This window comes from Ranitomeya imitator, chromosome 6 (genome assembly GCF_032444005.1).
Source record: "Ranitomeya imitator isolate aRanImi1 chromosome 6, aRanImi1.pri, whole genome shotgun sequence".
Lineage (NCBI taxonomy): Eukaryota > Metazoa > Chordata > Amphibia > Anura > Dendrobatidae > Ranitomeya > Ranitomeya imitator.
Genome location: NC_091287.1, coordinates 566,371,983 through 566,396,368, shown reverse-complemented (window position 1 = coordinate 566,396,368; position 24,386 = coordinate 566,371,983). Strand labels below are relative to the sequence as shown.

At 46.8% G+C, this 24,386-nt stretch overlaps 1 protein-coding gene across 6 annotated transcripts in view; it reads left to right on the top strand.

Annotated features, from left to right (window-relative positions):
• LOC138643219 (cytochrome P450 2C20-like) overlaps nt 1-24,386 on the top strand; it is a 383,231-nt gene that overhangs the window by 228,784 nt on the left and 130,061 nt on the right. The window lies entirely within an intron of this gene.

Below are 24,386 nucleotides of genomic sequence, written 5' to 3'. Positions count from 1 at the left end.
GCTCTCCTGTGTGCCCAAACAGGGGTTTACCCCAACATATGGGGTATCAGCGTACTCAGGACAAATTGGACAACAACTTTTGTGGACCAATTTCTCCTGTTACCCTTGGGAAAATACAAAACTGGGGGCTAAAAAATAATTTTTGTGGGAAAACAAAAAGATTTTTTATTTTCACGGCTCTGCGTTATAAACTGTAGTGAAACACTTGGGGGTTCAAAGTTCTCACAACACATCTAGATAAGTTCATTGAGGGGTCTAGTTTCCAATATGGGGTCACTTGTGGGGGGTTTCTACTGTTTAGGTACATTAGGGGCTCTGCAAACGCAATGTGACGCCTGCAGACCAATCCATCTAAGTCTGCATTCCAAATGATGCTCCTTCCCTTCCGAGCCCTCCCATGCGCCCAAACGGTGGTTCCCCCCCACATATCGGGTATCAGCGTACTCAGGACAAATTGGACAACAACATTTAGGGTCCAATTTCTCCTGCTAACCTTGGAAAAATACAAAACTGGGGGCTAAAATATAATTTTTGTGGAAAAAAAAATATTTTTTATTTGCATGGCTCTGCGTTATAAACTGTAGTGAAATACTTGGGGGTTCAAAGCTCTCACAACACATCAAGATGAGTTCCTTAGGGGGTCTACTTTCCAAAATGGTGTCACTTGTGGGGGGTTTCTACTGTTTAGGTACATTAGGGGCTCTGCAAACGCAATGTGACGCCTGCAGACCATTCCATCTAAGTCTGCATTCCAAATAGCGCTCCTTCCCTTCCGAACCCTCCCATGCGCCCAAACGGTGGTTCCCCCCCACATATGGGGTATCAGCGTACTCAGGACAAATTGGACAACAACTTTTGGGGTCCAATTTCTCCTGTTACCCTAGGGAAAATACAAAACTGGGGGCTAAAAAATAATTTTTGTGGGAAAAAAATTTTGTTTTATTTTTATGGCTCTGCATTATAAACTTCTGTGAAGCCCTTGGTGGGTCAAAGTGCTCACCACACATCCAGATAAGTTCCTTAGGGGGTCTACTTTCCAAAATGGTGTCACTTGTGGGGGGTTTCAATGTTTAGGCACATCAGTGGCTCTCCAAACGCAACATGGCGTCCCATCTCAATTCCTGTCAATTTTGCATTGAAAAGTCAAACGGCGCTCCTTCCCTTCCGAGCTCTCCCATGCGCCCAAACAGTGGTTTACTGCCACATATGGGGTATCAGCGTACTCGGGACAAATTGGACAACAACTTTTGAGGTCCAATTTCTTCTCTTACCCTTGGAAAAATAAAAAATTGGGGGCAAAAATATAATTTTTGTGAAAAAATATGATTTTTTATTTTTACGGTTCTGCATTATAAACTTCTGTGAAGCACTTGGTGGGTCAAAGTGCTCACCACACCTCTAGATAAGTTCCTTAGGGGGTCTACTTTCCAAAATGGTGTCACTTGTGGGGGGTTTCAATGTTTAGGCACATCAGTGGCTCTCCAAACACAACATGGCGTCCCATCTCAATTTCTGTCAATTTTGCATTGAAAAGTCAAACTGCGCTCCTTCCCTTCCGAGCTCTCCCATGCGCCCAAACAGTGGTTTACTGCCACATATGGGGTATCAGCGTACTCAGGACAAATTGGACAACAACTTTTGAGGTCCAATTTCTTCTCTTACCCTTGGAAAAATAAAAAATTGGGGGCAAAAATATAATTTTTGTGAAAAAATATGATTTTTTATTTTTACGGTTCTGCATTATAAACTTCTGTGAAGCACTTGGTGGGTCAAAGTGCTCACCACACATCCAGATAAGTTCCTTAGGGGGTCTACTTTCCAGAATGGTGTCACTTGTGGGGGGTTTCAATGTTTAGGCACATCAATGGCTCTCCAAACGCAACATGGCGTCCCATCTCAATTCCTGTCAATTTTGCATTGAAAAGTCAAATAGCGCTCCTTCCCTTCCAAGCTCTCCCATGCGCCCAAACAGTGGTTTACTGCCACATATGGGGTATCAGCGTACTCAGGACAAATTGTACAACAACTTTTTGGGTCCAATTTCTCCTGTTACCCTTGGTAAAATAAAACAAATTGGAGCTGAAGTAAATTTTTTGTGTAAAAAAGTTAAATGTTCATTTTTATTTAAACATTCCAAAAATTCCTATTAAACACCTGAAGGGTTAATAAACTTCTTGAATGTGGTTTTCAGCACCTTGAGGGGTGCAGTTTTTAGAATGGTGTCACACTTGGGCATTTTCTATCATATAGACCCCTCAAAATGACTTCAAATGAGACGTGGTCCCTAAAAAAAAATGGTGTTGTAAAAATGAGAAATTGCTGGTCAACTTTTAACCCTTATAACTCCCTAACAAAAAAAAAAATTGGTTCCAAAATTATGCTGATGTAAAGGAGACATGTGGGAAATGTTACTTATTAAGTATTTTGTGTGACATATCTCTGTGATTTAATTGCATAAAAATTCAAAGTTTGAAAATTGCGAAATGTTCAAAATTTTCGCCAAATTTCCGTTTTTTTCACAAATAAACGCAGAAACTATCAAAGAAATTTTACCACTATCATGAAGTACAATATGTCACGAGAAAACAATGTCAGAATCACCAGGATCCGTTGAAGCGTTTCGGAGTTATAACCTCATAAAGGGACAGTGGTCAGAATTGTAAAAATTGGCCTGGTCATTAACGTGCAAACCACCCTTGGGGGTAAAGGGGTTAAGGGGGATAGTTGGTTTACTAAGATTGACCTCTGAGGGGCATATAATCTTGTTCGTAGGGTGACGAATGGAAAACTGCATTTAATACGCCCAAAGGCCATTTTGAATACCTTGTGATGCCATTTGGGCTCTCTAATGCTCCATTTGTGTTCCAGTCTTTCATGCATGATATTTTCCGCAATTATCTTGATAAATTCATGGTCGTATATTTGGATGATATTTTGATTTTTTTCTGATGATTGGGAGTCTCATGTGAAGCAGGTCAGGATGGTATTTCAGATCCTCCGTAATAATGCTTTGTTTGTGAAGGGGTTGAAGTGCTTCTTTGGAGTGCAGAAGGTTTCTTTTTTGGGTTTTATTTTTTCTCCCTCGTCTATAGAAATGGATCCTGTTAAGGTCCAAGCTATTCATGACTGGATCCAACCCACATCTGTGAAGGGACTTCAAAAATTTTTGGGCTTTGCTAATTTCTATCGCCGTTTCATTGCCAACTTTTCCAGTGTGGTTAAGCCCCTTACTGATTGGACGAAGAAAGGCGCTGATGTGACGAATTGGTCCTCTGAGGCTGTTGAGGCCTTTCAGGAGCTTAAACGCCGATTTACTTCTGCCCCTGTGTTGCGTCAGCCGGATGTTTCTCTTCCTTTTCAGGTTGAGGTTGACGCTTCTGAGATTGGGGCAGGGGCCGTTTTGTCTCAGAGGGAGTCTGATGGTTCTTTGATGAAACCGTGTGCTTTTTTTTCCAGAAAGTTTTCGCCTGCGGAACGCAATTATGATGTCGGCAATCGGGAGTTGTTGGCTATGAAGTGGGCGTTTGAGGAGTGGCGACATTTGCTTGAGGGAGCTAAACACCGCGTTGTGGTCCTGACCGATCATAAGCATCTGATTTACCTCGAGTCGGCCAAGCGGCTGAATCCTAGACAGGCTCGATGGTCCCTGTTTTTCTCCCGTTTTGATTTCGTGGTCTCGTATCTTTCGGGATCTAAGAATGTTAAGGCTGATGCCCTCTCTAGGAGTTTTTCGCCTGATTCTCCTGGAGTCCTTGAGCCGGTTGGCATTCTTAAGGAGGGGGTGATTCTTTCTGCTATCTCCCCTGATTTGCGGCGGGTGCTTCAGGAATTTCAGGCTGGTAGGCCTGACCGCTATCCAGTGGGGAAGCTGTTTGTTCCTGATGGATGGACCAGTAAGGTAATTTCTGAGGTTCATTGTTCAGTGTTGGCTGGTCATCCTGGGATTTTTGGTACCAGAGATTTGGTTGCTAGGTCCTTTTGGTGGCCTTCCTTTTCCGCACGATGTGCGTGCTTTTGTGCAGTCCTGTGGGACTTGTGCCCGGGCCAAGCCTTGCTGTTCCCACGCTAGTGGGTTGCTTTTGCCATTGCCAGTCCCTGAGAAGCCCTGGACGCATATTTCCATGCATTTTATTTTGGATCTTCCTGTTTCCCAGAAGATGTCTGTTATCTGGGTTATTTGTGACCGGTTCTCTAAAATGGTCCATCTGGTACCTTTGCCTAAGTTGCCTTCCTCCTCAGATTTGGTTCCATTGTTTTTTCAGCATGTGGTTCGTATGCATGGCATTCCGGAGAATATTGTGTCTGACAGAGGTTCAGTTTGTCTCTAGATTTTGGCGGGCCTTTTGTGCTAGGATGGGCATTGATTTGTCTTTTTCTTCGGCGTTTCATCCTCAGACTAATGGCCAAACTAAGCGAACTAATCAGACCTTGGAGACCTATTTGAGATGCTTTCTGTCTGCTGATCAGGATGATTGGGTGTCTTTCTTGCCGTTGGCCGAGTTTGCCCTTAATAATCGGGCTAGTTCGGCTACTTTGGTTTCACCTTTCTTTTGTAATTTTGGTTTTCATCCTGATTTTTCTTCTGGGCAGGTTTAGCCTTCTGATTGTCCTGGTGTTGATTTTTTGGTGGACAGGCTGCAGCAGATTTGGACTCATGTGGTGGACAATTTGACGTTGTCTCAGGAAAGGGCTCAACGTTTTGCTAACCGCCGTCGGTGTGTTGGTCCCCGGCTTCGTGTGGGGGATTTGGTTTGGTTGTCTTCTCGTCATGTTCCTATGAAGGTTTCTTCTCCTAAGTTTAAGCCTCGGTTTATTGGTCCTTATAAAATTTCTGAAATTATTAATCCAGTGTCTTTTCGTTTGGCTCTTCCAGCCTATTTTGCCATTCATAATGTTTTCCATAGATCTTTGTTGCGGAGATATGTGGTGCCCGTTGTTCCCTCGGTTGACCCTCCTGCCCCGGTGTTGGTTGAGGGAGAGTTGGAATATGAGGTTGAGAAGATTTTGGATTCTCGTTTTTCGAGGCGGAGGCTTCAGTATCTTGTCAAGTGGAGGGGTTATGGCCAGGAGGATAATTCTTGGGTTGTTGCCTCCAATGTCCATGCCACCGATTTGGTTCGTGCTTTTCACTTGGCTCGTCCTGATCGGCCTGGGGGCTCTGGTGAGGGTTCGGTGACCCCTCCTCAAGGGGGGTACTGTTGTGAATTCCGCTCTTGGGCTCCCTCCGGTGGTTGTAAGTGGCACTTTTGTGAGTTCTGCTCTTGGGCTCCCTCTTGTGGTTTCAAGTGGTATGGCTGCTCCTTGGAGTTAGCTGTCATCAGCTGCCTCCACTTATCGTCTCTTCTGCTCGGCTATTTAGGCCTGGCTCTTTCTTCAGCCAGTGCCACTTGTAAATGGTTCCTGGTTGGATTCACATCTCTTTGGAGTTCCCTGTTATCCTGACCAGTTCAGCAAAGCTAAGTTTTTGCTTGCTCTTTTCTGTCCATAGTTTGTGGACTTATCCATTCTGTGCTTTCTATGTTTGTCCAGCTTATCAGTGTGAATTAATTCTGTCTTGCTGGAAGCTCTGGGAAGCAGATTTACCCTCCACACCTTTAGTCAGGTGTGGAGATTTTTTGTAAACTCTGCGTGGATTTTTTGTAATGTTTTATACTGACCGCACAGTATTCCATCCTGTCCTATCTATTTAGCTAGACTGGCCTCCTGTGCTCATCCTGGTTTCATTCTGTGTATGTCTTTTCCCTCTCCACTCACAGTCATTATTTGTGGGGGGCTAATCTATCCTTTGGGGATTTTCTCTGAGGCAATATAGCTTTCCTGCTTCTATCTCTAGGGGTAGTTAGCTCTTAGGCTGTGACGAGATGCCTAGGGAGAGTTAGGAGCATTCCATGGCTACTTCTAGTGTTGTGTTGAGCTTAGGGACTGCGGTCAGTACAGTTACCACTTCCTTCAGAGCTCGTTCCATGTTGCTCCTAGACCACCGTATCATAACAGCGATGGTCTTCGTTATATTTCTTTGTTGTTTGTTTATAGTTTAGACACCACGTTAGATTGTGTATCTATTTTTGTAGGGGTATATCCGGAAATCCTCTATTGGTATTTTTACTAGGGACTCCTAGGGATAGGAGGGCAAGCCGTCGAGGAGCGGGGGCGCCATATTGCGTCCAAGAGAGTGCCAACCTCCGCAGATAGGTAGGGATCAGTTAGGAATAGAGAGGGTACAATAGGCATACCCATCCTTCATTCTACCGTTGAATAGTCACACTGTCTAGTATGGTGGATTAACGATTGTGACTTGGTGCTGTTTTTTTAGGTTAGTTTAATTTTTATATATTTCTAATAAAATAATATAGTTTTATGGTATTAGTTTTTTTTGGTAACATCAGCAAATTTAATCAATTTACCCTAAATTCCTTCATCTAAATCATTGATAAAGACGTTGAACAATACAGCGCCCAGAACAGAGCACCACTCTTTAGGTCCGAACACTAAGCCAGTTATGAATCCACCTAACAGTTGCCTTATCCATTCCATACTTAGTCAATTTTTCAATAAGGATGGTGTGAGATACTTTGTCAAATGCTTTGCTGAAGTCAAGATATACTATATCTCCAGCTTTTCCCTGATCCAGCCAGTCAGTGATTATGTCATAGAAGGAAATTAAGTTAGTCTGACATGACTTATTAGTTACAAACCCATGCTGACTCTGTTTAATCACTTCATTCTTATCGAGGTACTTACATGCATGTTGTTTAATAATTTGTTCAAAGATCTTTCTTGGTATAGACGTCAGACTCACTGGCCTATAGTTCCCTGGGTCCATCTTCTTCCCGTTTTTGAAGATAGGAACAACATTTGCTCTTCTCCAGTCTTCTGAGACTTCTCCTGTTCTCCAAGAATTTTCAAAGATTATGGAGAGTGGTTCAAAATATTCTTTTGCTATCTCCTTCAGTACTCTGGGGTGTAATTCATCTGGACCCGGAGACTTGAATTAATTTATGTTAGCTAAGTGTTTCCTCATTATCTTTCTGTTTATAGATATCCTGGATTCTTCTATTCCCTTAATAGGAAAGTGAAAATCAGTTGATTTTAGATCATTTTCTTTTTGAGAGAAAACAGATGCAAAATAGGAATTTAAAAGCTCGGCCTTCTCAAATAGCTTTCTTACCATTTCATCATTTTCATCCTGTAAAAATCCTATAGCATCTATGACTTTTCTTTTGTCGGGGTCGTCACGACAATACCCTTCCTTCACCAGTCATTCCAAATCAGAATAAAAGCAGTGGTACCGGATAAGAATGAGTCAGACAAAATGCTGGTTCAAACTCATTGCATGCTCGTGTGTCTACATAGTGTAACAACGTCACAGCAACTGACTTTATTTTCTAATACACAACATTATATGATCTATTGGGGGAAGGTGTGCAGAGGGTGGGGATAGGCAGGGTTTAAGCAATGTATCTAGTATTCAGTCTTTCTGGTTGGCTCTGACATCATCTGATGAATCTTCCTTTCTCCACGTCGCTTTAAGTATCATTTCAAGAGAAACGATACTTGTCCTTCTGGAATGTGTAACTTGCTTCTTCAGCAGAATCAGAATTTAGGGCAAAAGTGAATACTGGCAGCCATCTTAAATACAGTTACATATGCATTAGCAAGCATAAAGGGGAAAAACGTATTGTTTCACAGCATAAGAATACATAAAGTACAAAAGAGTATAAAGAAAATATATTTTCACCTTGACAATCCCCCCTAAACACTAAGTTTTTCCCTAAAAGAAAGTTCCTTCGAGACTGTCCATGCAATGGGGAAAGGGGAGGTGGATTTCTTCATCCAGACACCTCAGAAGCTCTCCCCTTGTGAGAAGCCTCCAGGCAGCTGAACCCTTCACTAGCTTCACATGGAGTTCTCCCGCTGTCCCTAAACTAAATCTCTTAGCATCATCTGAGAATTGGGGGTTTTGTCTAACTTCTTGAGGGGGACATGCTTGGGGATCTCCCCTGGATCAGTGCCATCATACTCTGGTGGGCCTACTTCTTGGTTGAGGAAGGTGCCAGTCGGAGTTGCCTCAGTGATAACCTTTTTATACAGGGGAATAACACAACAGAGGATTATCGATCCAACTACAAGGAGAGCAATCAGTACTAGACAAGCTTGTTGAAGGAATCCTTTGAGCCCACCCAACCAACCGGAAAAGAATGATGTGTCTACTCCAGCATTAGTTTATAATTCTGCTGCTAACCCATTTATCTTTTTAAGGGCTATCATGGTCTTTCCATTTACCCCAGAGTTCTGAGGGATATAGGTAAAACACTCCTCTCCCACCATCCCACAGACTCCTCCTTTCTCAGCTAAGATCATATCCTGGGCTAGGCGGTTTTGGAGGGTCATTCTAGTGTTAGGGCCCAATTCCTCAATTATACCTTGGAAGGCATCACAGATAAAATTGACAAACCTTTGTTCACTGTAATATATGTAATTGATCCAATCAACATTTTTGTTAATCTGCACCTGTGGGATTATGGAAGCAAAGCCAGCATAGATCTGGTTCTGGGCTTTAAATTGGTCAGGCACCCCCCTTGGCACTCCAATGCCATCGACATATACTAATGGATCTTCTTCATAACTCATGTGGAGCTGATCGAGACTTCTCCTCTTTCTGGTATATTCATCAGGTGTCTCTGGATCCCAAGGTAAAATCTTGAACTGCATGGCTAGTTTAACAAGGGTACATTGACCTGTCCAGGCATTAGGCAACCTAGGACGGAGCTTACCATCTCCACATAACCAATAAATGTCGTACATATACTGTGTATGATTAGCTAGCAAATCAGTATCTAGGGAACTGTTCTCTTTGCAGAAACCTGTATCGAAGACCCCTACTGGTGTACCTGTAGTGTCGTGGGAATTATAGCAGGTATAATTATCAGCTAACACAGTTATCCCTCCTGGGACCTTTAGTTTAGTTTAGTTATCCCTCCGGGGTAGTTTACTTTAGGTGCTTCATGAATTAGTGAGACATAATCTGAGCAATCAGTGGGCTTTAAACCCTTCAACAGATTCATAACGCAGGTAGTAGTATTAAGTATATCCAATATATCCCAAATTTGATCATCTGGATAATCTGAGGCCCTAACCAATTTATCCCACATTTGTATAACTGACAATTTTATTGGCTATACCCATCTGTACTACTAATCTTTCATGATATTGTACAAACTTATTATTCAAGAATATTGGGGAATTTAGACTGTCCCATGCGGTTACCAATATTATTATATGGAAATACGAAAAACCAAAACATTATGTCCCCTTATTTGCTACTAGTCTGTTTGACCAGCTTGCACTGCGATACGTGGATCCATGTCGGCCTTCCTTCCAGCTTTACTGACATAGGAGTAATGAGGAGGACCTGGTAGGGACCGTCATACAAGGGTTCTAGTCCGTGTTTTCTGACATGGCTTTTCACGACCATAAGACCACCAGACTTCAAGTTGTGACAAATATCGGTTTCTGCTGAATCTGGAGGGGAAGAAGAAACTAAAACATGGGTGTTAGCAACATTTTTACTAAGCTGAATAACATATTGAACAGCACAGTCAGTTTCTTCTGACAACTACTGAGACTGAAAATTTGCAACTGAGAACCTAGCACCAACCAATATCTCATATGGGGACAGGCCATGTTTTGCAATAGGGGTAGTACGAACGTGTAAGAGCCCTGGCCATGGAGCCGTAGTCTCCTGCATCAATTTGGTCAATTGTCCCTTCAGTGTGCCGTTCAGCCTCTTAACTTTCCCACTGGATTGTAGATGGTACGGAGTATGGAGGGCTACAGTGGATCCAAGCATTGTCAGAATCTCCTGATACACATGAGAAGAAAAGTCCGGGCCTTGGTCATTTTCAACAACTTCTGTAACACCATATCTGCATATAACTTCCATCACCAGTTTCTTTGCTGTGATCTTTGCAGTCACGTTGGTAACGGGGAATGCTTCTGTAGAACATGTCGACAACCACCAGACAATATTCATACCTTCCAGACTTAGGCAACGTGATGTGGTCCTGTCGTCCACCTGGAGCCTTTGGAAAGGATAGTCGGGCTTAGCAAGATACTTTGGGGGTACACGTTGAAGTTGACCGGGATTGCAGGTCTGACAGATACCTCGATGTGTGGGCCCATGCGCCCACGTGGCAATAGCAGGGTACATCCTCTTAGGGAAACACACAAGTTGGTCCTTTTTCCAGAGACCATTGTCCATACATGCTCCATCAGCCTTTCACTGCTTCACTTCTTCCTTTTGGAGACATTCTCTGCATCGTCATTAAGCGGCCTTGCGGGGTCCGGCAGAAAATTTCATTCTGGCATAGATCATCAGGTTCCTGTAGAGTCAGTGTTTCTTGTAACTGTTTACGCTGAGAGCGTGTGGTCACCATAGCTGGTATGGTCTGTTCAACGGGCAGAAGAGCAGCGGCTTTTGCTTGCATATCCGCAAAGGCGTTACCAGTCTGTGGACTGTTCCTAGGACCGTGCTCCTTAACTTTGATAATGGCCACCTGAGTAGGTAATTTGATTGAGTCCATGAGGGCTTTAACAGCTTCAGCATTCTTCACTGAGTCCCGGCGGTAGTAACAAATCCTCGATTGGCCCATAGGGCTCCGAAATCATGAGCAATACCAAATGCATACTGTGAGTCCGTATATATTAGCCCGCCTGTCTTTGGCCAGAACACATGCAGTAGACAGAGCCTGACGTTCTGCTTCTTGTCCTGACAGGGAGGGAGTGCAGCTCCGTGCACTACAGTATCTTCCGTAGTAACAGCGTATCCTGTGTGGAATCTGCCAAAATCATCACCATATTTTGAACAGTCTTTCAGGGCCTTGTAGAGAGGTTGCATTATGCGGGATGCGTCCGGTATCCACTGACAACAATAAGTACATAGTGGAGTTCAGTCACATCTTTTGTAGCTGACGGCTATTTTTCTTTCTTCTGTGAGGTGTCTGGCACCCTGAAGGAGACAGTGACCCAAAAATATCACTTGACCAAGGCAGAACCGAAGTTTCGAGGCTGAAACCCGACAGTTCAGATCTGCCAGATACTTGTGAAAACTAACAGTGGCAACAATGGCTTCCTGATCTGTCTGTGCACACAACAAAAAAAATTACCCACATACTGAAACAGCGTGACATAGGGATATTCTAACTGCCAGGGTTAACGACACTCGCCCATATTTATTTATTTTTTTTGCAAACTGATCGGGAAAGGGCGTGTAAGATACACATCTCATTATATTCATCTGCATAGGGGTTATAAAACATAAATACCATTTGACCATCATCTTAGAATTATATTCTGGAGCGGAACTGTGATAATAAATCTGCCCCCAGAAAATTTACCGGACATGAGGGAGAGATTACGAACTGAGCAGTAACTTCAGGGAAAGGACCCACAGGGATGGGTTTTGTGAGAGTATATTTATTGGGTCTGCCATCTACTCTAATTAAAACAAGCTCTTGATCTGAGAATTAACATAGCAAGGGAGATTTCCAGACACAGGGTTAAAATGGATATTGGAGTATGAGACTGGATTTGTGTAAGGGAGGGGGGGGCTGGAGGTGGAGTCTTCTGCTTGGGCCACTGATAAGGAAGGGAGCTGTGTCCTTGCAGCTGTGGGGGGGGGCTGAGAGCGGTGGGGGCTAGAGAGCGCAGCTGCTGATACAGAATGGGTTAAGGTCTTCTGGAAACTTTGTACTACTTTTAATGCATCGTCAGGAGTGGAATAAATCTCTCGGGAGAAGAGACTTAATTTCCTGGGGAGGGATCATATTACCCAACAGGGAGCCCCCCTGTTTCAGATTATTATTTTTAATTATTTGTCTTTCTAACACATTAATCTCAGTCACTTTCTCAGTTCCTTCCTGCACCACAAACATCCAGTTTTTGTCATAACAATAGACAATTTTCCTTTTTTTTTTCAACGTAACAAAACAGATCTGAATTCCCTTTCTCTGTTAATCCTTAATTTGCTATATATCAACCATTCAACTTGAAACAGGTGAATCTTTTACCAATTTTTCAATTACACTGATAACCAAACAATCTCCTAAAACAAAACACATTGTACTATAGCGCATACTACACAAAGATAGAAAATTCCGAGAGGACGCAGCGACTCGCCCCCCCCATACCAGAAACACAGAGATAAGAATTTACAGCATTCCTCAACACAAAAGAAGAAAGGCACAGCGCAGCTGTCTGACCCCTCCCATCGGGTGTCTCGGAAAACCACACAGAGTAACGGAATACAGCAGTTCTCAGACTTAATTAATTTCTACAAAACCTTCACACAACTCATATGCCAGAACACCCTAGAAAAACTAATGATTGAGGTATTTTATAACCAAACACGGGCTCTGCATCCTTTCATCTTTCCTCTCCATCAACCTTTTTCCATTCCTCGTTCTTTAAACCTCGTGCAACTCGCAGATGAGCTTGCGCTTGTTCTAACAGTCCTTTATCTTTCAATATGCCCTTTTTGTTCTCTATGAGATTGTGCCATGTAGACGGCTGCAATCTCCCTGTCGAGGGCAATCCTACATGCTTGTACAACCTCTCAACATTCTTGACTGCCTTCTTGCCCTACCGTGACTCTACTATTGTCTTGACTTCCACAGCATCCTCACTTAACTCGTGGGGCACAGACTTCTTCTGCTATAAGAGACGCAACATGACTCGCAGAATACTACGCCCTTCTGCAGCAAGCCGCTGACAGCGACAACAACACTGGGTCCTTAACACGGAGCTTCTCGTTCGACGTGCTATGAATAAAGAGCCTCGCGCTCAATATTTTTCCCTAACCTGAACACCAGTGATTACAGTCTGCCCTGTCACGATATTCTAAATGTTGGGAGGCAGTCTCTTAGTGAGACCCCTCCACTGAGATTCTGGTGGTCACCCCACTTGGGACATCTTAATTACCAATGTGATTCTGGTGGTCCCCCCACTTGGGACGTCTTAATTACCAATGTGATTCTGGTGGTCCCCCCACTTGGGACGTCTTAATTACCAATGTGTACAATATCACAGAGGCTGCGTCTCCTATCCCTTTCTCTCAGCCGCCCCCAATCCACAACTTCTTCAATCTTTCACTCTATCACTACTAGGCAATAGTCACGGGTAGGGTGGTTGAATGGAGTACAATGACCGGTGGAGGAGGTGTGGTGTACACGAGGACGCGCAGAATGCAACGTCTCTCAGTTGCTGGTTCGAAGCATGGCACGGGGTCGCGCTCGGTCTCACCACTCGACCGGTCACTCCCCAGACCCAAGGAGACCACAGACAAACCAATAACGGCTGAAACACTAGCAAGTGTGACACATACATAGTATGTGATCTCCACTTACCGTGTTTAGAGGGTGATCAGTCCTCGAGGTCAGCCACTACGGGTGTCGTCCAAAGACATCCAGGCATGGGTCCAGGGGGTCTCGGATCGCCGGCCACGCCCCACGTTGGTTGCGCCAAATTGTCGGGGTTGTCACGACAATACCCTTCCTTCACCAGTCATTCCAAATCAGAATAAAAGCAGTGGTACCGGATAAGAATGAGTCAGACAAAATGCTGGTTCAAACTCATTGCATGCTCGTGTGTCTACATAGTGTAGCAACATCACAGCAACTGACTTTATTTTCTAATACACAACATTATATGATCTATTGGGGGAAGGTGTGCAGAGGGCGGGGATAGGCAGGGTTTAAGCAATGTATCTAGTATTCAGTCTTTCTGGTTGGCTCTGACATCATCTGATGAATCTTCCTTTCTCCACGTCGCTTTAAGTATCATTTCAAGAGAAACGATACTTGTCCTTCTGGAATGTGTAACTTGCTTCTTCAGCAGAATCAGAATTTAGGGCAAAGGTGAATACTGGCAGCCATCTTAAATACAGTTACATATGCATTAGCAAGCATAAAGGGGAAAAACTTATTGTTTCACAGCATAAGAATACATAAAGTACAAAAGAGTATAAAGAAAATATATTTTCACCTTGACACTTTTACTTTTGACATATTCCCAAAATCCTTTTTTATTGCTTTTGACGTTTTTTGCAAGCCTTAATTCATTGTCAGCTTTAGTAATCTGATTCGTGCCCTGCAGGTTCTGCAGACAGCATTATATTCTTCTTTAGATATGCCTCCCTCTTTCCATTTGATAAACATTTCTTACTTCCTTTTTAGCATGTGTTTAAGTTCTGTGTTCATCCATCCTTGTTTCCTTTAATGTTTCCTATTCTTCCCTCTTTTCGGAATTGTTAACGATTGTGCTCTGAGAACCTTGTTTTTCAAGATTTCCCATCCTTCTTAGACATTTTTGCCCTTAAGGATATCCTGCCATTGGATCCCTCCGATTCTCTTTCCGAGTCCCTTAAAATCTGCCTTTCTGAAATCTAACCTTGAAGTCTGAGTCTTCACAAGTCTTCCTCCTCTAGTTATCCAAAATTCTAAAATAACATGGTCACTACCTCCTAGGGTCCCAGCCACTCTTACCTCCTCAACCATTTCCTCCCTGTATAGAAGGATTAGATCCAAGGTAGCAGATCCCATTGTTTTCTCTCCTACGTTTTGGAAGATAAACTTGTCAGCAAGAGAGTTAGTTAAGAATTAGTTTGACCTGTTAGTTTTGCCTGAGAAAGATTCCCAACAAATGACTGGATAGTTGAAATCTCCCATGAACACTATGCCATATTTTTTGGAGAACTTTGCAATTTGATGCATAAAGAGTTCATGCATCTTCAGCTTCCACAGGCGAACGGTAGTAAATGCCTACAATGGTGTCCATTCCATTGTTCTGTCCTTGTGTATTTACCCAAACAGTTTCCACAGAGCTCCCAGTCTATGAAGCTTCGATCTCTGTGCAGATATAAGCTTTTCTAACATACAATGCGACACCTCCTCCTCGTTTATCAAGTCTGTTTCTTGCAAAATAAGTTGTATCCTTCTAGCCTTGTATTCCATTCATGTGTATCGTCCCACCAAGTTTCAGTGATTCCAATAACATCATATTTGTTTTCCGGTGTTAGTAGTTCCAATTCTCCTTGTTTGTTGCCCATGCTTTGTGCATTCGTATAGAAACATTTTAGTTTGTGATTGGTTTCTCTTTCTTCAATATTTTTATGATTTAGATTTTTGTTGTCTTTGTTCTTCCCTTCCACTTCTAATAGCAGAATTTTCACTAGTATTTGTCATGTGTATGGCTTTTTCTGGCCTTTTGCTTTCCTTGCCACATTGTTCTAGTTTAAAGTTCTCCTGATGATTGTGACGTCCAAATACATGTTTTCCAGTCTTCCTAAGGTGCATCCCATCTCTAGCAACTAGTCCATCATATATGTAATTCACTCCGTGATCCAGAAATCCAAATCCTTGCTGACGGCACCATCTACGTAGCCAGTTGTTCACCTGCAGAATCTTATTCCACCTCCTTGTTCCATGGCCATCCACTGGAAGGATGAAAGAGAAGACAACTTGCACTCCCAGCTCTTTCACTTTCTTACCTAAGGCTAGTTTCACATTAGCATTTAGCCAGGCTGCGGAGGGATGCGGACTTCCTCCGTGAAGCTCTGCCCACTGTTGCACCTCTTCATTCAGCTCCCCCTAAGGCTGCATGCGGCGTGCACACCCTATCTTTAACATTGGGTATGCAGGCCATGCCGCTGTATGTGGATGCTGTTGTGAATTCTGTTATCGAACTCCCTCCTGTGGTCATGAATGGTACTTCGGCGAGTTCTGTCCATGGACTCCCTCTGGTGGCTGTGAGTGGAGCTGCTGCTTCTGAGGTTCCTTCCACAGGTGACGTAGTTTATTCTTTGGCTGGCTGCTCTATTTAACTCCACTCTGATCGTTACTCCATGCCAGCTGTCAATGTTCCTGTGCTGGTTCAGTTCGCTCTTTGATCTTCCTGGTGACCTGTGTACTCCAGCAGAAGATAAGTCCCTGCTAGTTAATTATTTGTTCATTGTTTCCTTGTCCAGCTTGCTATTATGATTTCGCCTTGCTAGCTGGAAGCTCTGGGATGCAGAGTGGCACCTCCGCACCGTGAGTCGGTGCGGAGGTCTTTTTGCACACTCTGCGTGGTCTTTTTGAAGTTTTTTGTGCTGATCGCAAAGATACCTTTCCTATCCTCAGTCTGTTTAGTAAGTCTGGCCTCCCTTTGCTGAGACCTGTTTCATTTCTGTGTTTGTGACTTTCATCTTAACTCACAGTCAATATATGTGGGGGGCTGCCTTTTCCTTTGGGGAATTTCTCTGAGGCAAGGTAGGCTTTATTTTCTATCTCTAGGGCTAGTTAGCTCTTAGGCTGTGAAGAGGCGTCTAGGCAGTGTTAGGTACGCTCCACGGCTATTTTTAGTTGTGTGATAGGATTAGGGGTTGCGGTCAGCAGAGCTCCCTGTCTCTCAAAGGATGTCGGTTATTTGGGTGGTTTGTGATCGCTTCTCTAAGATGGTCCATTTGGTACCCTTGTCTAAATTGCCTTCCTCCTCTGATTTGGTGCCATTGTTTTTCCAGCATGTGGTTCGTTTGCATGGCATTCCGGAGAACATCGTCTCGGACAGAGGTTCCCAGTGTGTTTCGAGGTTTTGGCGGTCCTTTTGTGCTAAGATAGGCATTGATTTGTCTTTGTCTTCGGCTTTCCATCCTCAAACAAATGGCCAAACCGAACGAACTAATCAGACTTTGGAAACATATCTGAGATGCTTTGTTTCTGCTGATCAGGATGATTGGGTGTCCTACTTGCCTTTGGCTGAGTTCGCCCTTAATAATCGGGCCAGCTCGGCTACTTTGGTTTCGCCTTTTTTCTGTAATTCTGGTTTCCATCCTCGTTTCTCTTCAGGGCAGGTTGAGCCTTCGGACTGTCCTGGTGTGGATACTGTGGTGGACAGGTTGCAGCAGATTTGGACTCATGTGGTGGACAATTTGACATTGTCCCAGGAGAAGGCTCAACGTTTCGCTAACCGCCGGCGCTGTGTTGGTCCCCGACTTCGTGTTGGGGATTTGCTTTGGTTGTCGTCTCGTTATGTTCCTATGAAGGTTTCCTCTCCTAAGTTTAAGCCTCGTTTCATTGGTCCGTATAAGATTTCTGAAATTCTCAATCCTGTGTCATTTCGTTTGGCCCTTCCAGCATCTTTTGCCATCCATAATGTGTTCCATAGGTCGTTATTGCGGAGATACGTGGCGCCTATGGTTCCCTCCGTTGATCCTCCTGCCCCGGTGTTGGTCGAGGGGGAGTTGGAGTATGTGGTGGAGAAGATTTTGGATTCTCGTATTCCGAGATGGAAACTCCAGTACCTGGTCAAGTGGAAGGGTTATGGTCAGGAAGATAATTCCTGGGTTTTTGCCTCTGATGTTCATGCTGCCGATCTAGTTCGTGCCTTTCATTTAGCTCATCCTGATCTGCCTGGGGGCTCTGGTGAGGGTTCGGTGACCCCTCCTCAAGGGGGGGTACTGTTGTGAATTCTGTTATCGAACTCCCTCCTGTGGTCATGAATGGTACTTCGGCGAGTTCTGTCCATGGACTCCCTCTGGTGGCTGTGAGTGGAGCTGCTGCTTCTGAGGTTCCTTCCACAGGTGACGTAGTTTATTCTTTGGCTGGCTGCTCTATTTAACTCCACTCTGATCGTTACTCCATGCCAGCTGTCAATGTTCTTGTACTGGTTCAGTTCGCTCTTGGATATTTCTGGTGACCTGTCTACTCCAGCAGAAGCTAAGTCCCTGCTAGTTAATTATTTGTTCATTGTTTCCTTGTCCAGCTTGCTATTATGATTTCGCCTTGCTAGCTGGAAGCTCTGGGATGCAGAGTGGCACCTCCGCACCGTGAGTCGGTGCGGAGGTCTTTTTGCACACTCTGCGTGGTCTTTTTGTAGTTTTTTGTGCTGACCGCAAAGATACCTTTCCTATCCTCAGTCTATTTAGTAAGTCTGGCCTCCCTTTGCTGAAACCTGTTTCATTTCTGTGTTTGTGACTTTCATCTTAACTCACAGTCAATATATGTGGGGGGCTGCCTTTTCCTTTGGGGAATTTCTCTGAGGCAAGGTAGGCTTTATTTTCTATCTCTAGGGCTAGTTAGCTCTTAGGCTGTGAAGAGGCATCTAGGCAGTGTTAAGTACGCTCCACGGCTATTTCTAGTTGTGTGATAGGATTAGGGGTTGCGGTCAGCAGAGCTCCCACTTCCCAGAGCTTGTCCTGTGTGAGTTTAACCATCAGGTCGTTCCCGGTGCTCCTAACCACCAGGTCCATAACAGGATGCCTTCACATGCATCATTTTGGCGGTGCGATGACCTGCGCCGAATGCAACGAGTTGCAATTTCGTGCAGATACCGTACCGTCAAAACGACGCAAGCGGAGGCATCCGCCTACAGCGGCATGGCCTGCGTACCCAATGTTAAAGATAGGGTGTGCACGCCGCATGCAGCCTTAGGGAGAGCTGAATGCAGAGGCGCGGCAGTGGGCAGAGCTTCATGGAGGAAGTCCGCATCCCTCCGCAGCCCGGCTAAACGCTAATGTGAAACTAGCCTAAGTTTTCAAAGTCACTGGAGATGGTTTCCAGGACCGTTCTTGCGGTGTCTTTTGTCCCCACATGTATGAGCAGGAATGGGTGGTCATTTGTAGGTCTGAAGAGTCCTGATATCCTGTCAGACACATCTTTAATTTTTGCACCTGGAAAACAGCACATTTCTCTTGAGGTCATATCTCGTCTGCAGATTGCAGCCTCTGTTCCTCTCATGTTAGGTACCTGTATGTTTTATGTATCATTATGCTGTATTTGTATTGTAATGTGAAGCTTGTCATGTAATGTTTGCATTGTTCCTGATGTAATATGCTGTGCTGTGTTTGCCCTGTAACCTTACTCTGCAAAGGAATACGTGGATTTCATCCGCGCTGCCCAATTGGTGAGATTCCAGAACGCTATTAAAGTTTGGCAGTGGTTCCACGCGTTTCAAGGTTTTTGCAACCTCTTCTACAGGAAATACCACATGAAACATACATAGATGGAGATGGAGCATTCAATACACACAGGTTTAAAAAAGACGAGCATCAAGCAGTCAGATGTCAGTCAGATGACATGTCAAAGTTCATGGTTAGCAGACGGTAGGCTCTTATTTGCATAAAGGTTCATAGTAATCGATAGAAGCTGTTCTTAGATTAACATGTCTGTTTTAAACACCCGGAGAAAAGGGAAAATTAAAAAAAAATTATACTGAGCAAAAAAAGCCCGTCTCTGACACGAACTCCAAAAGACATGCCTCAGCTTCCTCCGATCCGCCGCCCGACAATTATACCACCCGGCTATACTAACAAGCTCCTGTGTTGTGAATTCCGCTCTTGGGCTCCCTCCGGTGGTTGTAAGTGGCACTTTTGTGAGTTCTGCTCTTGGGCTCCCTCCGGTGGTTTTAAGTGGAATGGCTGCTCCTTGGATTTAGCAGTCAGCAGCTGCTTCCACTGATTGTCTATTTTGCTCGGCTATTTAGCCTGGCTCTTTCCTTCAGCTTGTGCCACTTGTCAATGGTTCCTGGTTGGATTCACATCTCTTTGGATTTCTCTGTTATCCTGACCAGTTCAGCAAAGCTAAGTCCTTGCTTGCTCTTTTCTGTCCACAGGTTGTGGACTTATCCGTTCTGTGCTTTCTATGTTTGTCCAGCTTGTCAGTATGAATTAATTCTGTGTAGCTGGAAGCTCTGGGAAGTAGATTTACCCTCCACACCTTTAGTCAGGTGTGGAGATTTTTGTAAACTCTGTGTGGATTTTTTGTAGTGTTTTATACTGACCGCACAGTATTCCATCCTGTCCTATCTATCTAACTAGACTGGCCTCCTGTGCTCATCCTGGTTTCATTCTGTGTATGTCTTTTCCCTCTCCACTCACAGTCATTACTTGTGGGGGGCTATCTATCCTTTGGGGATTTTCTCTGAGGCAAGATAGTTTTCTTGTTTCTATCTTTAGGGGTAGTTAGTTCTTAGGCTGTGACGAGGTGCCTAGGGAGTGTCAGGAGCATCCCACGGCTACTTCTAGTGTTGTGTTGAGCTTAGGGACTGCGGTCAGTACAGGTACCACTTCCTTCAGAGCTCGTCCCATGTTGCTCCTAAACCACCAGATCATAACACTCCTGCCAGTGTATCCACTGTGGAAGAGACATATGTTCAAATAAACCATTCATTCAAAAATTAAATTGTATGGATCTAAATTTTAATCAATTAAAAATAAATGTTTTATTAATAAAAAAAAATATATATATATTTTATTTATAATCTTTGATCCGACATTTTATTCCTATTTAATGATTAATTAGAATAAATGGAAACGAAGGAGATGTCTAATGTGCCAAAGCTCAGTGGGAAGGATGATGTGCTCCACACCCGCATAATGGCGCACACCCGCAGGATGGCACACACCCAAAGGATGGTGCACAGCCACAGGATAGCAAACACCCACAGGATGGCGCACACCCGCAGGATGGCACACACCCACAGGATGGCACACACCTGCAGGATGGTGCACTCCCGCAGGATGGCACACACCCACAGGATGGTGCACACCCGCAGGATGGCGCACAACCACAGGATGGTACACACCCAAAAGATGGTGCACAGCCACAGGATAGCAAACACCCACAGGATGGCGCACACCCGCAGGATGGCACACACCCACAGGATGGCACACACCCACAGGATGGCACACACCCACAGGATGGAGCACACCCACAGAATGGCACACACCCACAGGATGGCACACACCCACAGGATGGCGCACACCCACAGGATGGCGCACAGCCACAAGATGGCACACACCCACAGGATGGCGCACACCTGCAGGATGGCACACAGCCAGAGGATGGCACACAGCCACAGAATGGCGCACACCCACAGGATGGAGCACAGCCACCGGATGGCGCACACCCACAGGATGGCGTACAGCCACAAGATGGCACACACCCACAGGATGGTGCACACCTGCAGGATGGCGCACAGCCACAGGATGGTCCCACAGCCACAGGATGGCGCACAACCACAGGATGGCACACACCCACAGGATGGCACACACCCACAGCATGGCGCACATCCACAGGATGGCGTACAGCCACAAGATGGCACACACCCACAGGATGGCGCACACCTGCAGGATGACGCACAGCCACAGGATGGCGCAAAGCCACAGGATAGCGCACACCCACAGGATGGAGCACAGCCACCGGATGGCACACACCCACAGGATGGAGCACACCCACAGAATGGCACACACCCACAGGATGGCGCACACCCACAGGATGGCGCACACCCACAGAATGGCACACACCCACAGGATGGCGCACACCCACAGGATGGTGCACAGCCACAAGATGGCACACACCCACAGGATGGCGCACACCTGCAGGATGACGCACAGCCACAGGATGGCGCAAAGCCACAGGATGGCGCACACCCACAGGATGGAGCACAGCCACCGGATGGCACACACCCACAGGATGGAGCACACCCACAGAATGGCAAACACCCACAGGATGGTGCACACCCACAGGATGGCGCACTCCCACGGAATGGCACACACCCACAGGATGGCGCACACCCACAGGATGGCGCACAGCCACAAGATGGCACACACCCACAGGATGGCGCACACCTGCAGGATGGCACACAGCCAGAGGATGGCACACAGCCACAGAATGGCGCACACCCACAGGATGGAGCACAGCCACCGGATGGCGCACACCCACAGGATGGTGCACACCTGCAGGATGGCGCACAGCCACAGGATGGCACACAGCCACAGGATGGCGCACAACCACAGGATGGCATACACCCACAGGATGGCACACACCCACAGCATGGCGCACACCCACAGGATGGCGTACAGCCACAAGATGGCACACACCCACAGGATGGCGCACACCTGCAGGATGACGCACAGCCACAGGATGGCGCAAAGCCACAGGATGGCGCACACCCACAGGATGGAGCACAGCCACCGGATGGCACACACGCACAGGATGGAGCACACCCACAGAATGGCACACACCCACAGGATGGCGCACACCCACAGGATGGCGCACACCCACAGAATGGCACACACCCACAGGATGGCGCACACCCACAGGATGGCGCACAGCCACAAGATGGAACACACCCACAGGATGGCGCACACCTGCAGGATGGCACACAGCCAGAGGATGGCACACAGCCACAGAATGGTGCACACCCACAGGATGGAGCACAGCCACCGGATGGTGAACACCCACAGGATGGAGCACAGCCACCGGATGGCACACACCCACAGGATGGAGCACACCCACAGAATGGCACACACCCACAGGATGGCGCACACCCACAGGATGGCGCACACCCACAGAATGGCACACACCCACAGGATGGCGCACACCCACAGGATGGCGCACAGCCACAAGATGGCACACACCCACAGGATGGCGCACACCTGCAGGATGACGCACAGCCACAGGATGGCGCAAAGCCACAGGATGGCGCACACCCACAGGATGGAGCACAGCCACCGGATGGCACACACCCACAGGATGGAGCACACCCACAGAATGGCAAACACCCACAGGATGGTGCACACCCACAGGATGGCGCACTCCCACAGAATGGCACACACCCACAGGATGGCGCACACCCACAGGATGGCGCACAGCCACAAGATGGCACACACCCACAGGATGGCGCACACCTGCAGGATGGCACACAGCCAGAGGATGGCACACAGCCACAGAATGGCGCACACCCACAGGATGGAGCACAGCCACCGGATGGCGCACACCCACAGGATGGTGCACACCTGCAGGATGGCGCACAGCCACAGGATGGCACACAGCCACAGGATGGCGCACAACCACAGGATGGCATACACCCACAGGATGGCACACACCCACAGCATGGCGCACACCCACAGGATGGCGTACAGCCACAAGATGGCACACACCCACAGGATGGCGCACACCTGCAGGATGACGCACAGCCACAGGATGGCGCAAAGCCACAGGATGGCGCACACCCACAGGATGGAGCACAGCCACCGGATGGCACACACCCACAGGATGGAGCACACCCACAGAATGGCACACACCCACAGGATGGCGCACACCCACAGGATGGCGCACACCCACAGAATGGCACACACCCACAGGATGGCGCACACCGACAGGATGGCGCACAGCCACAAGATGGAACACACCCACAGGATGGCGCACACCTGCAGGATGGCACACAGCCAGAGGATGGCACACAGCCACAGAATGGTGCACACCCACAGGATGGAGCACAGCCACCGGATGGCGAACACCCACAGGATGGAGCACAGCCACAAGATGGCACACACCCACAGGATGGTGCACACCTGCAGGATGGCGCACAGCCACAGGATGGCGCACAACCACAGGATGGCATACACCCACAGGATGGCACACACCCACAGCATGGCGCACACCCACAGGATGGCGTACAGCCACAAGATGGCACACACCCACAGGATGACGCACACCTGCAGGATGACGCACAGCCACAGGATGGCGCAAAGCCACAGGATGGCGCACACCCACAGGATGGAGCACAGCCACCGGATGGCACACACCCACAGGATGGCACACACCCACAGGATGGCACACACCCACAGAGTGGCACACACCCACAGGATGGCACACACCCACAGGATGGCACAGAGCCACAAGATGGCACACACCCACAGGATGGCGCACACCTGCAGGATAGCGCACAGCCACAGGATGGCACACAGCCACTGGATGGCACACACCCATAGGATGGCACACACCCACAGAATGGCACACACCCACAGAATGGCGCACACCCACAGGATGGCACACACCCACAGGATGGCACACACCCACAGAATGGCACACACCCAGAGGATTGCGCACACCCACAGGATGGCACACACCCACAGGATGGCGCACAGCCACAAGATGGCACACACCCACAGGATGGCGCACACCCGCAGGATGGCGCACAGCCACAGGATGGCACACAGCCACAGGATGGCGCACACCCACAGGATGGAGCACAGCCACCGGATGGCACACACCCACAGGATGGCACACACCCACAGAATGGCACACACCCACAGGATGGCACACAGCCACAGGATGGCACACACCCATAGAATGACACACACCAACAGGATGGTGCACACCCACAGGATGGCGCACACCCACAGGATGGTGCACACCCACAGAATGGCACACACCCACAGGATTGCGCACACCCACAGGATGGCACACACCCACAGGATGGCGCACAGCCACAAGATGGCACACACCCACAGGATGGCGCACACCCGCAGGATGGTGCACAGCCACAGGATGGCACACAGCCACAGG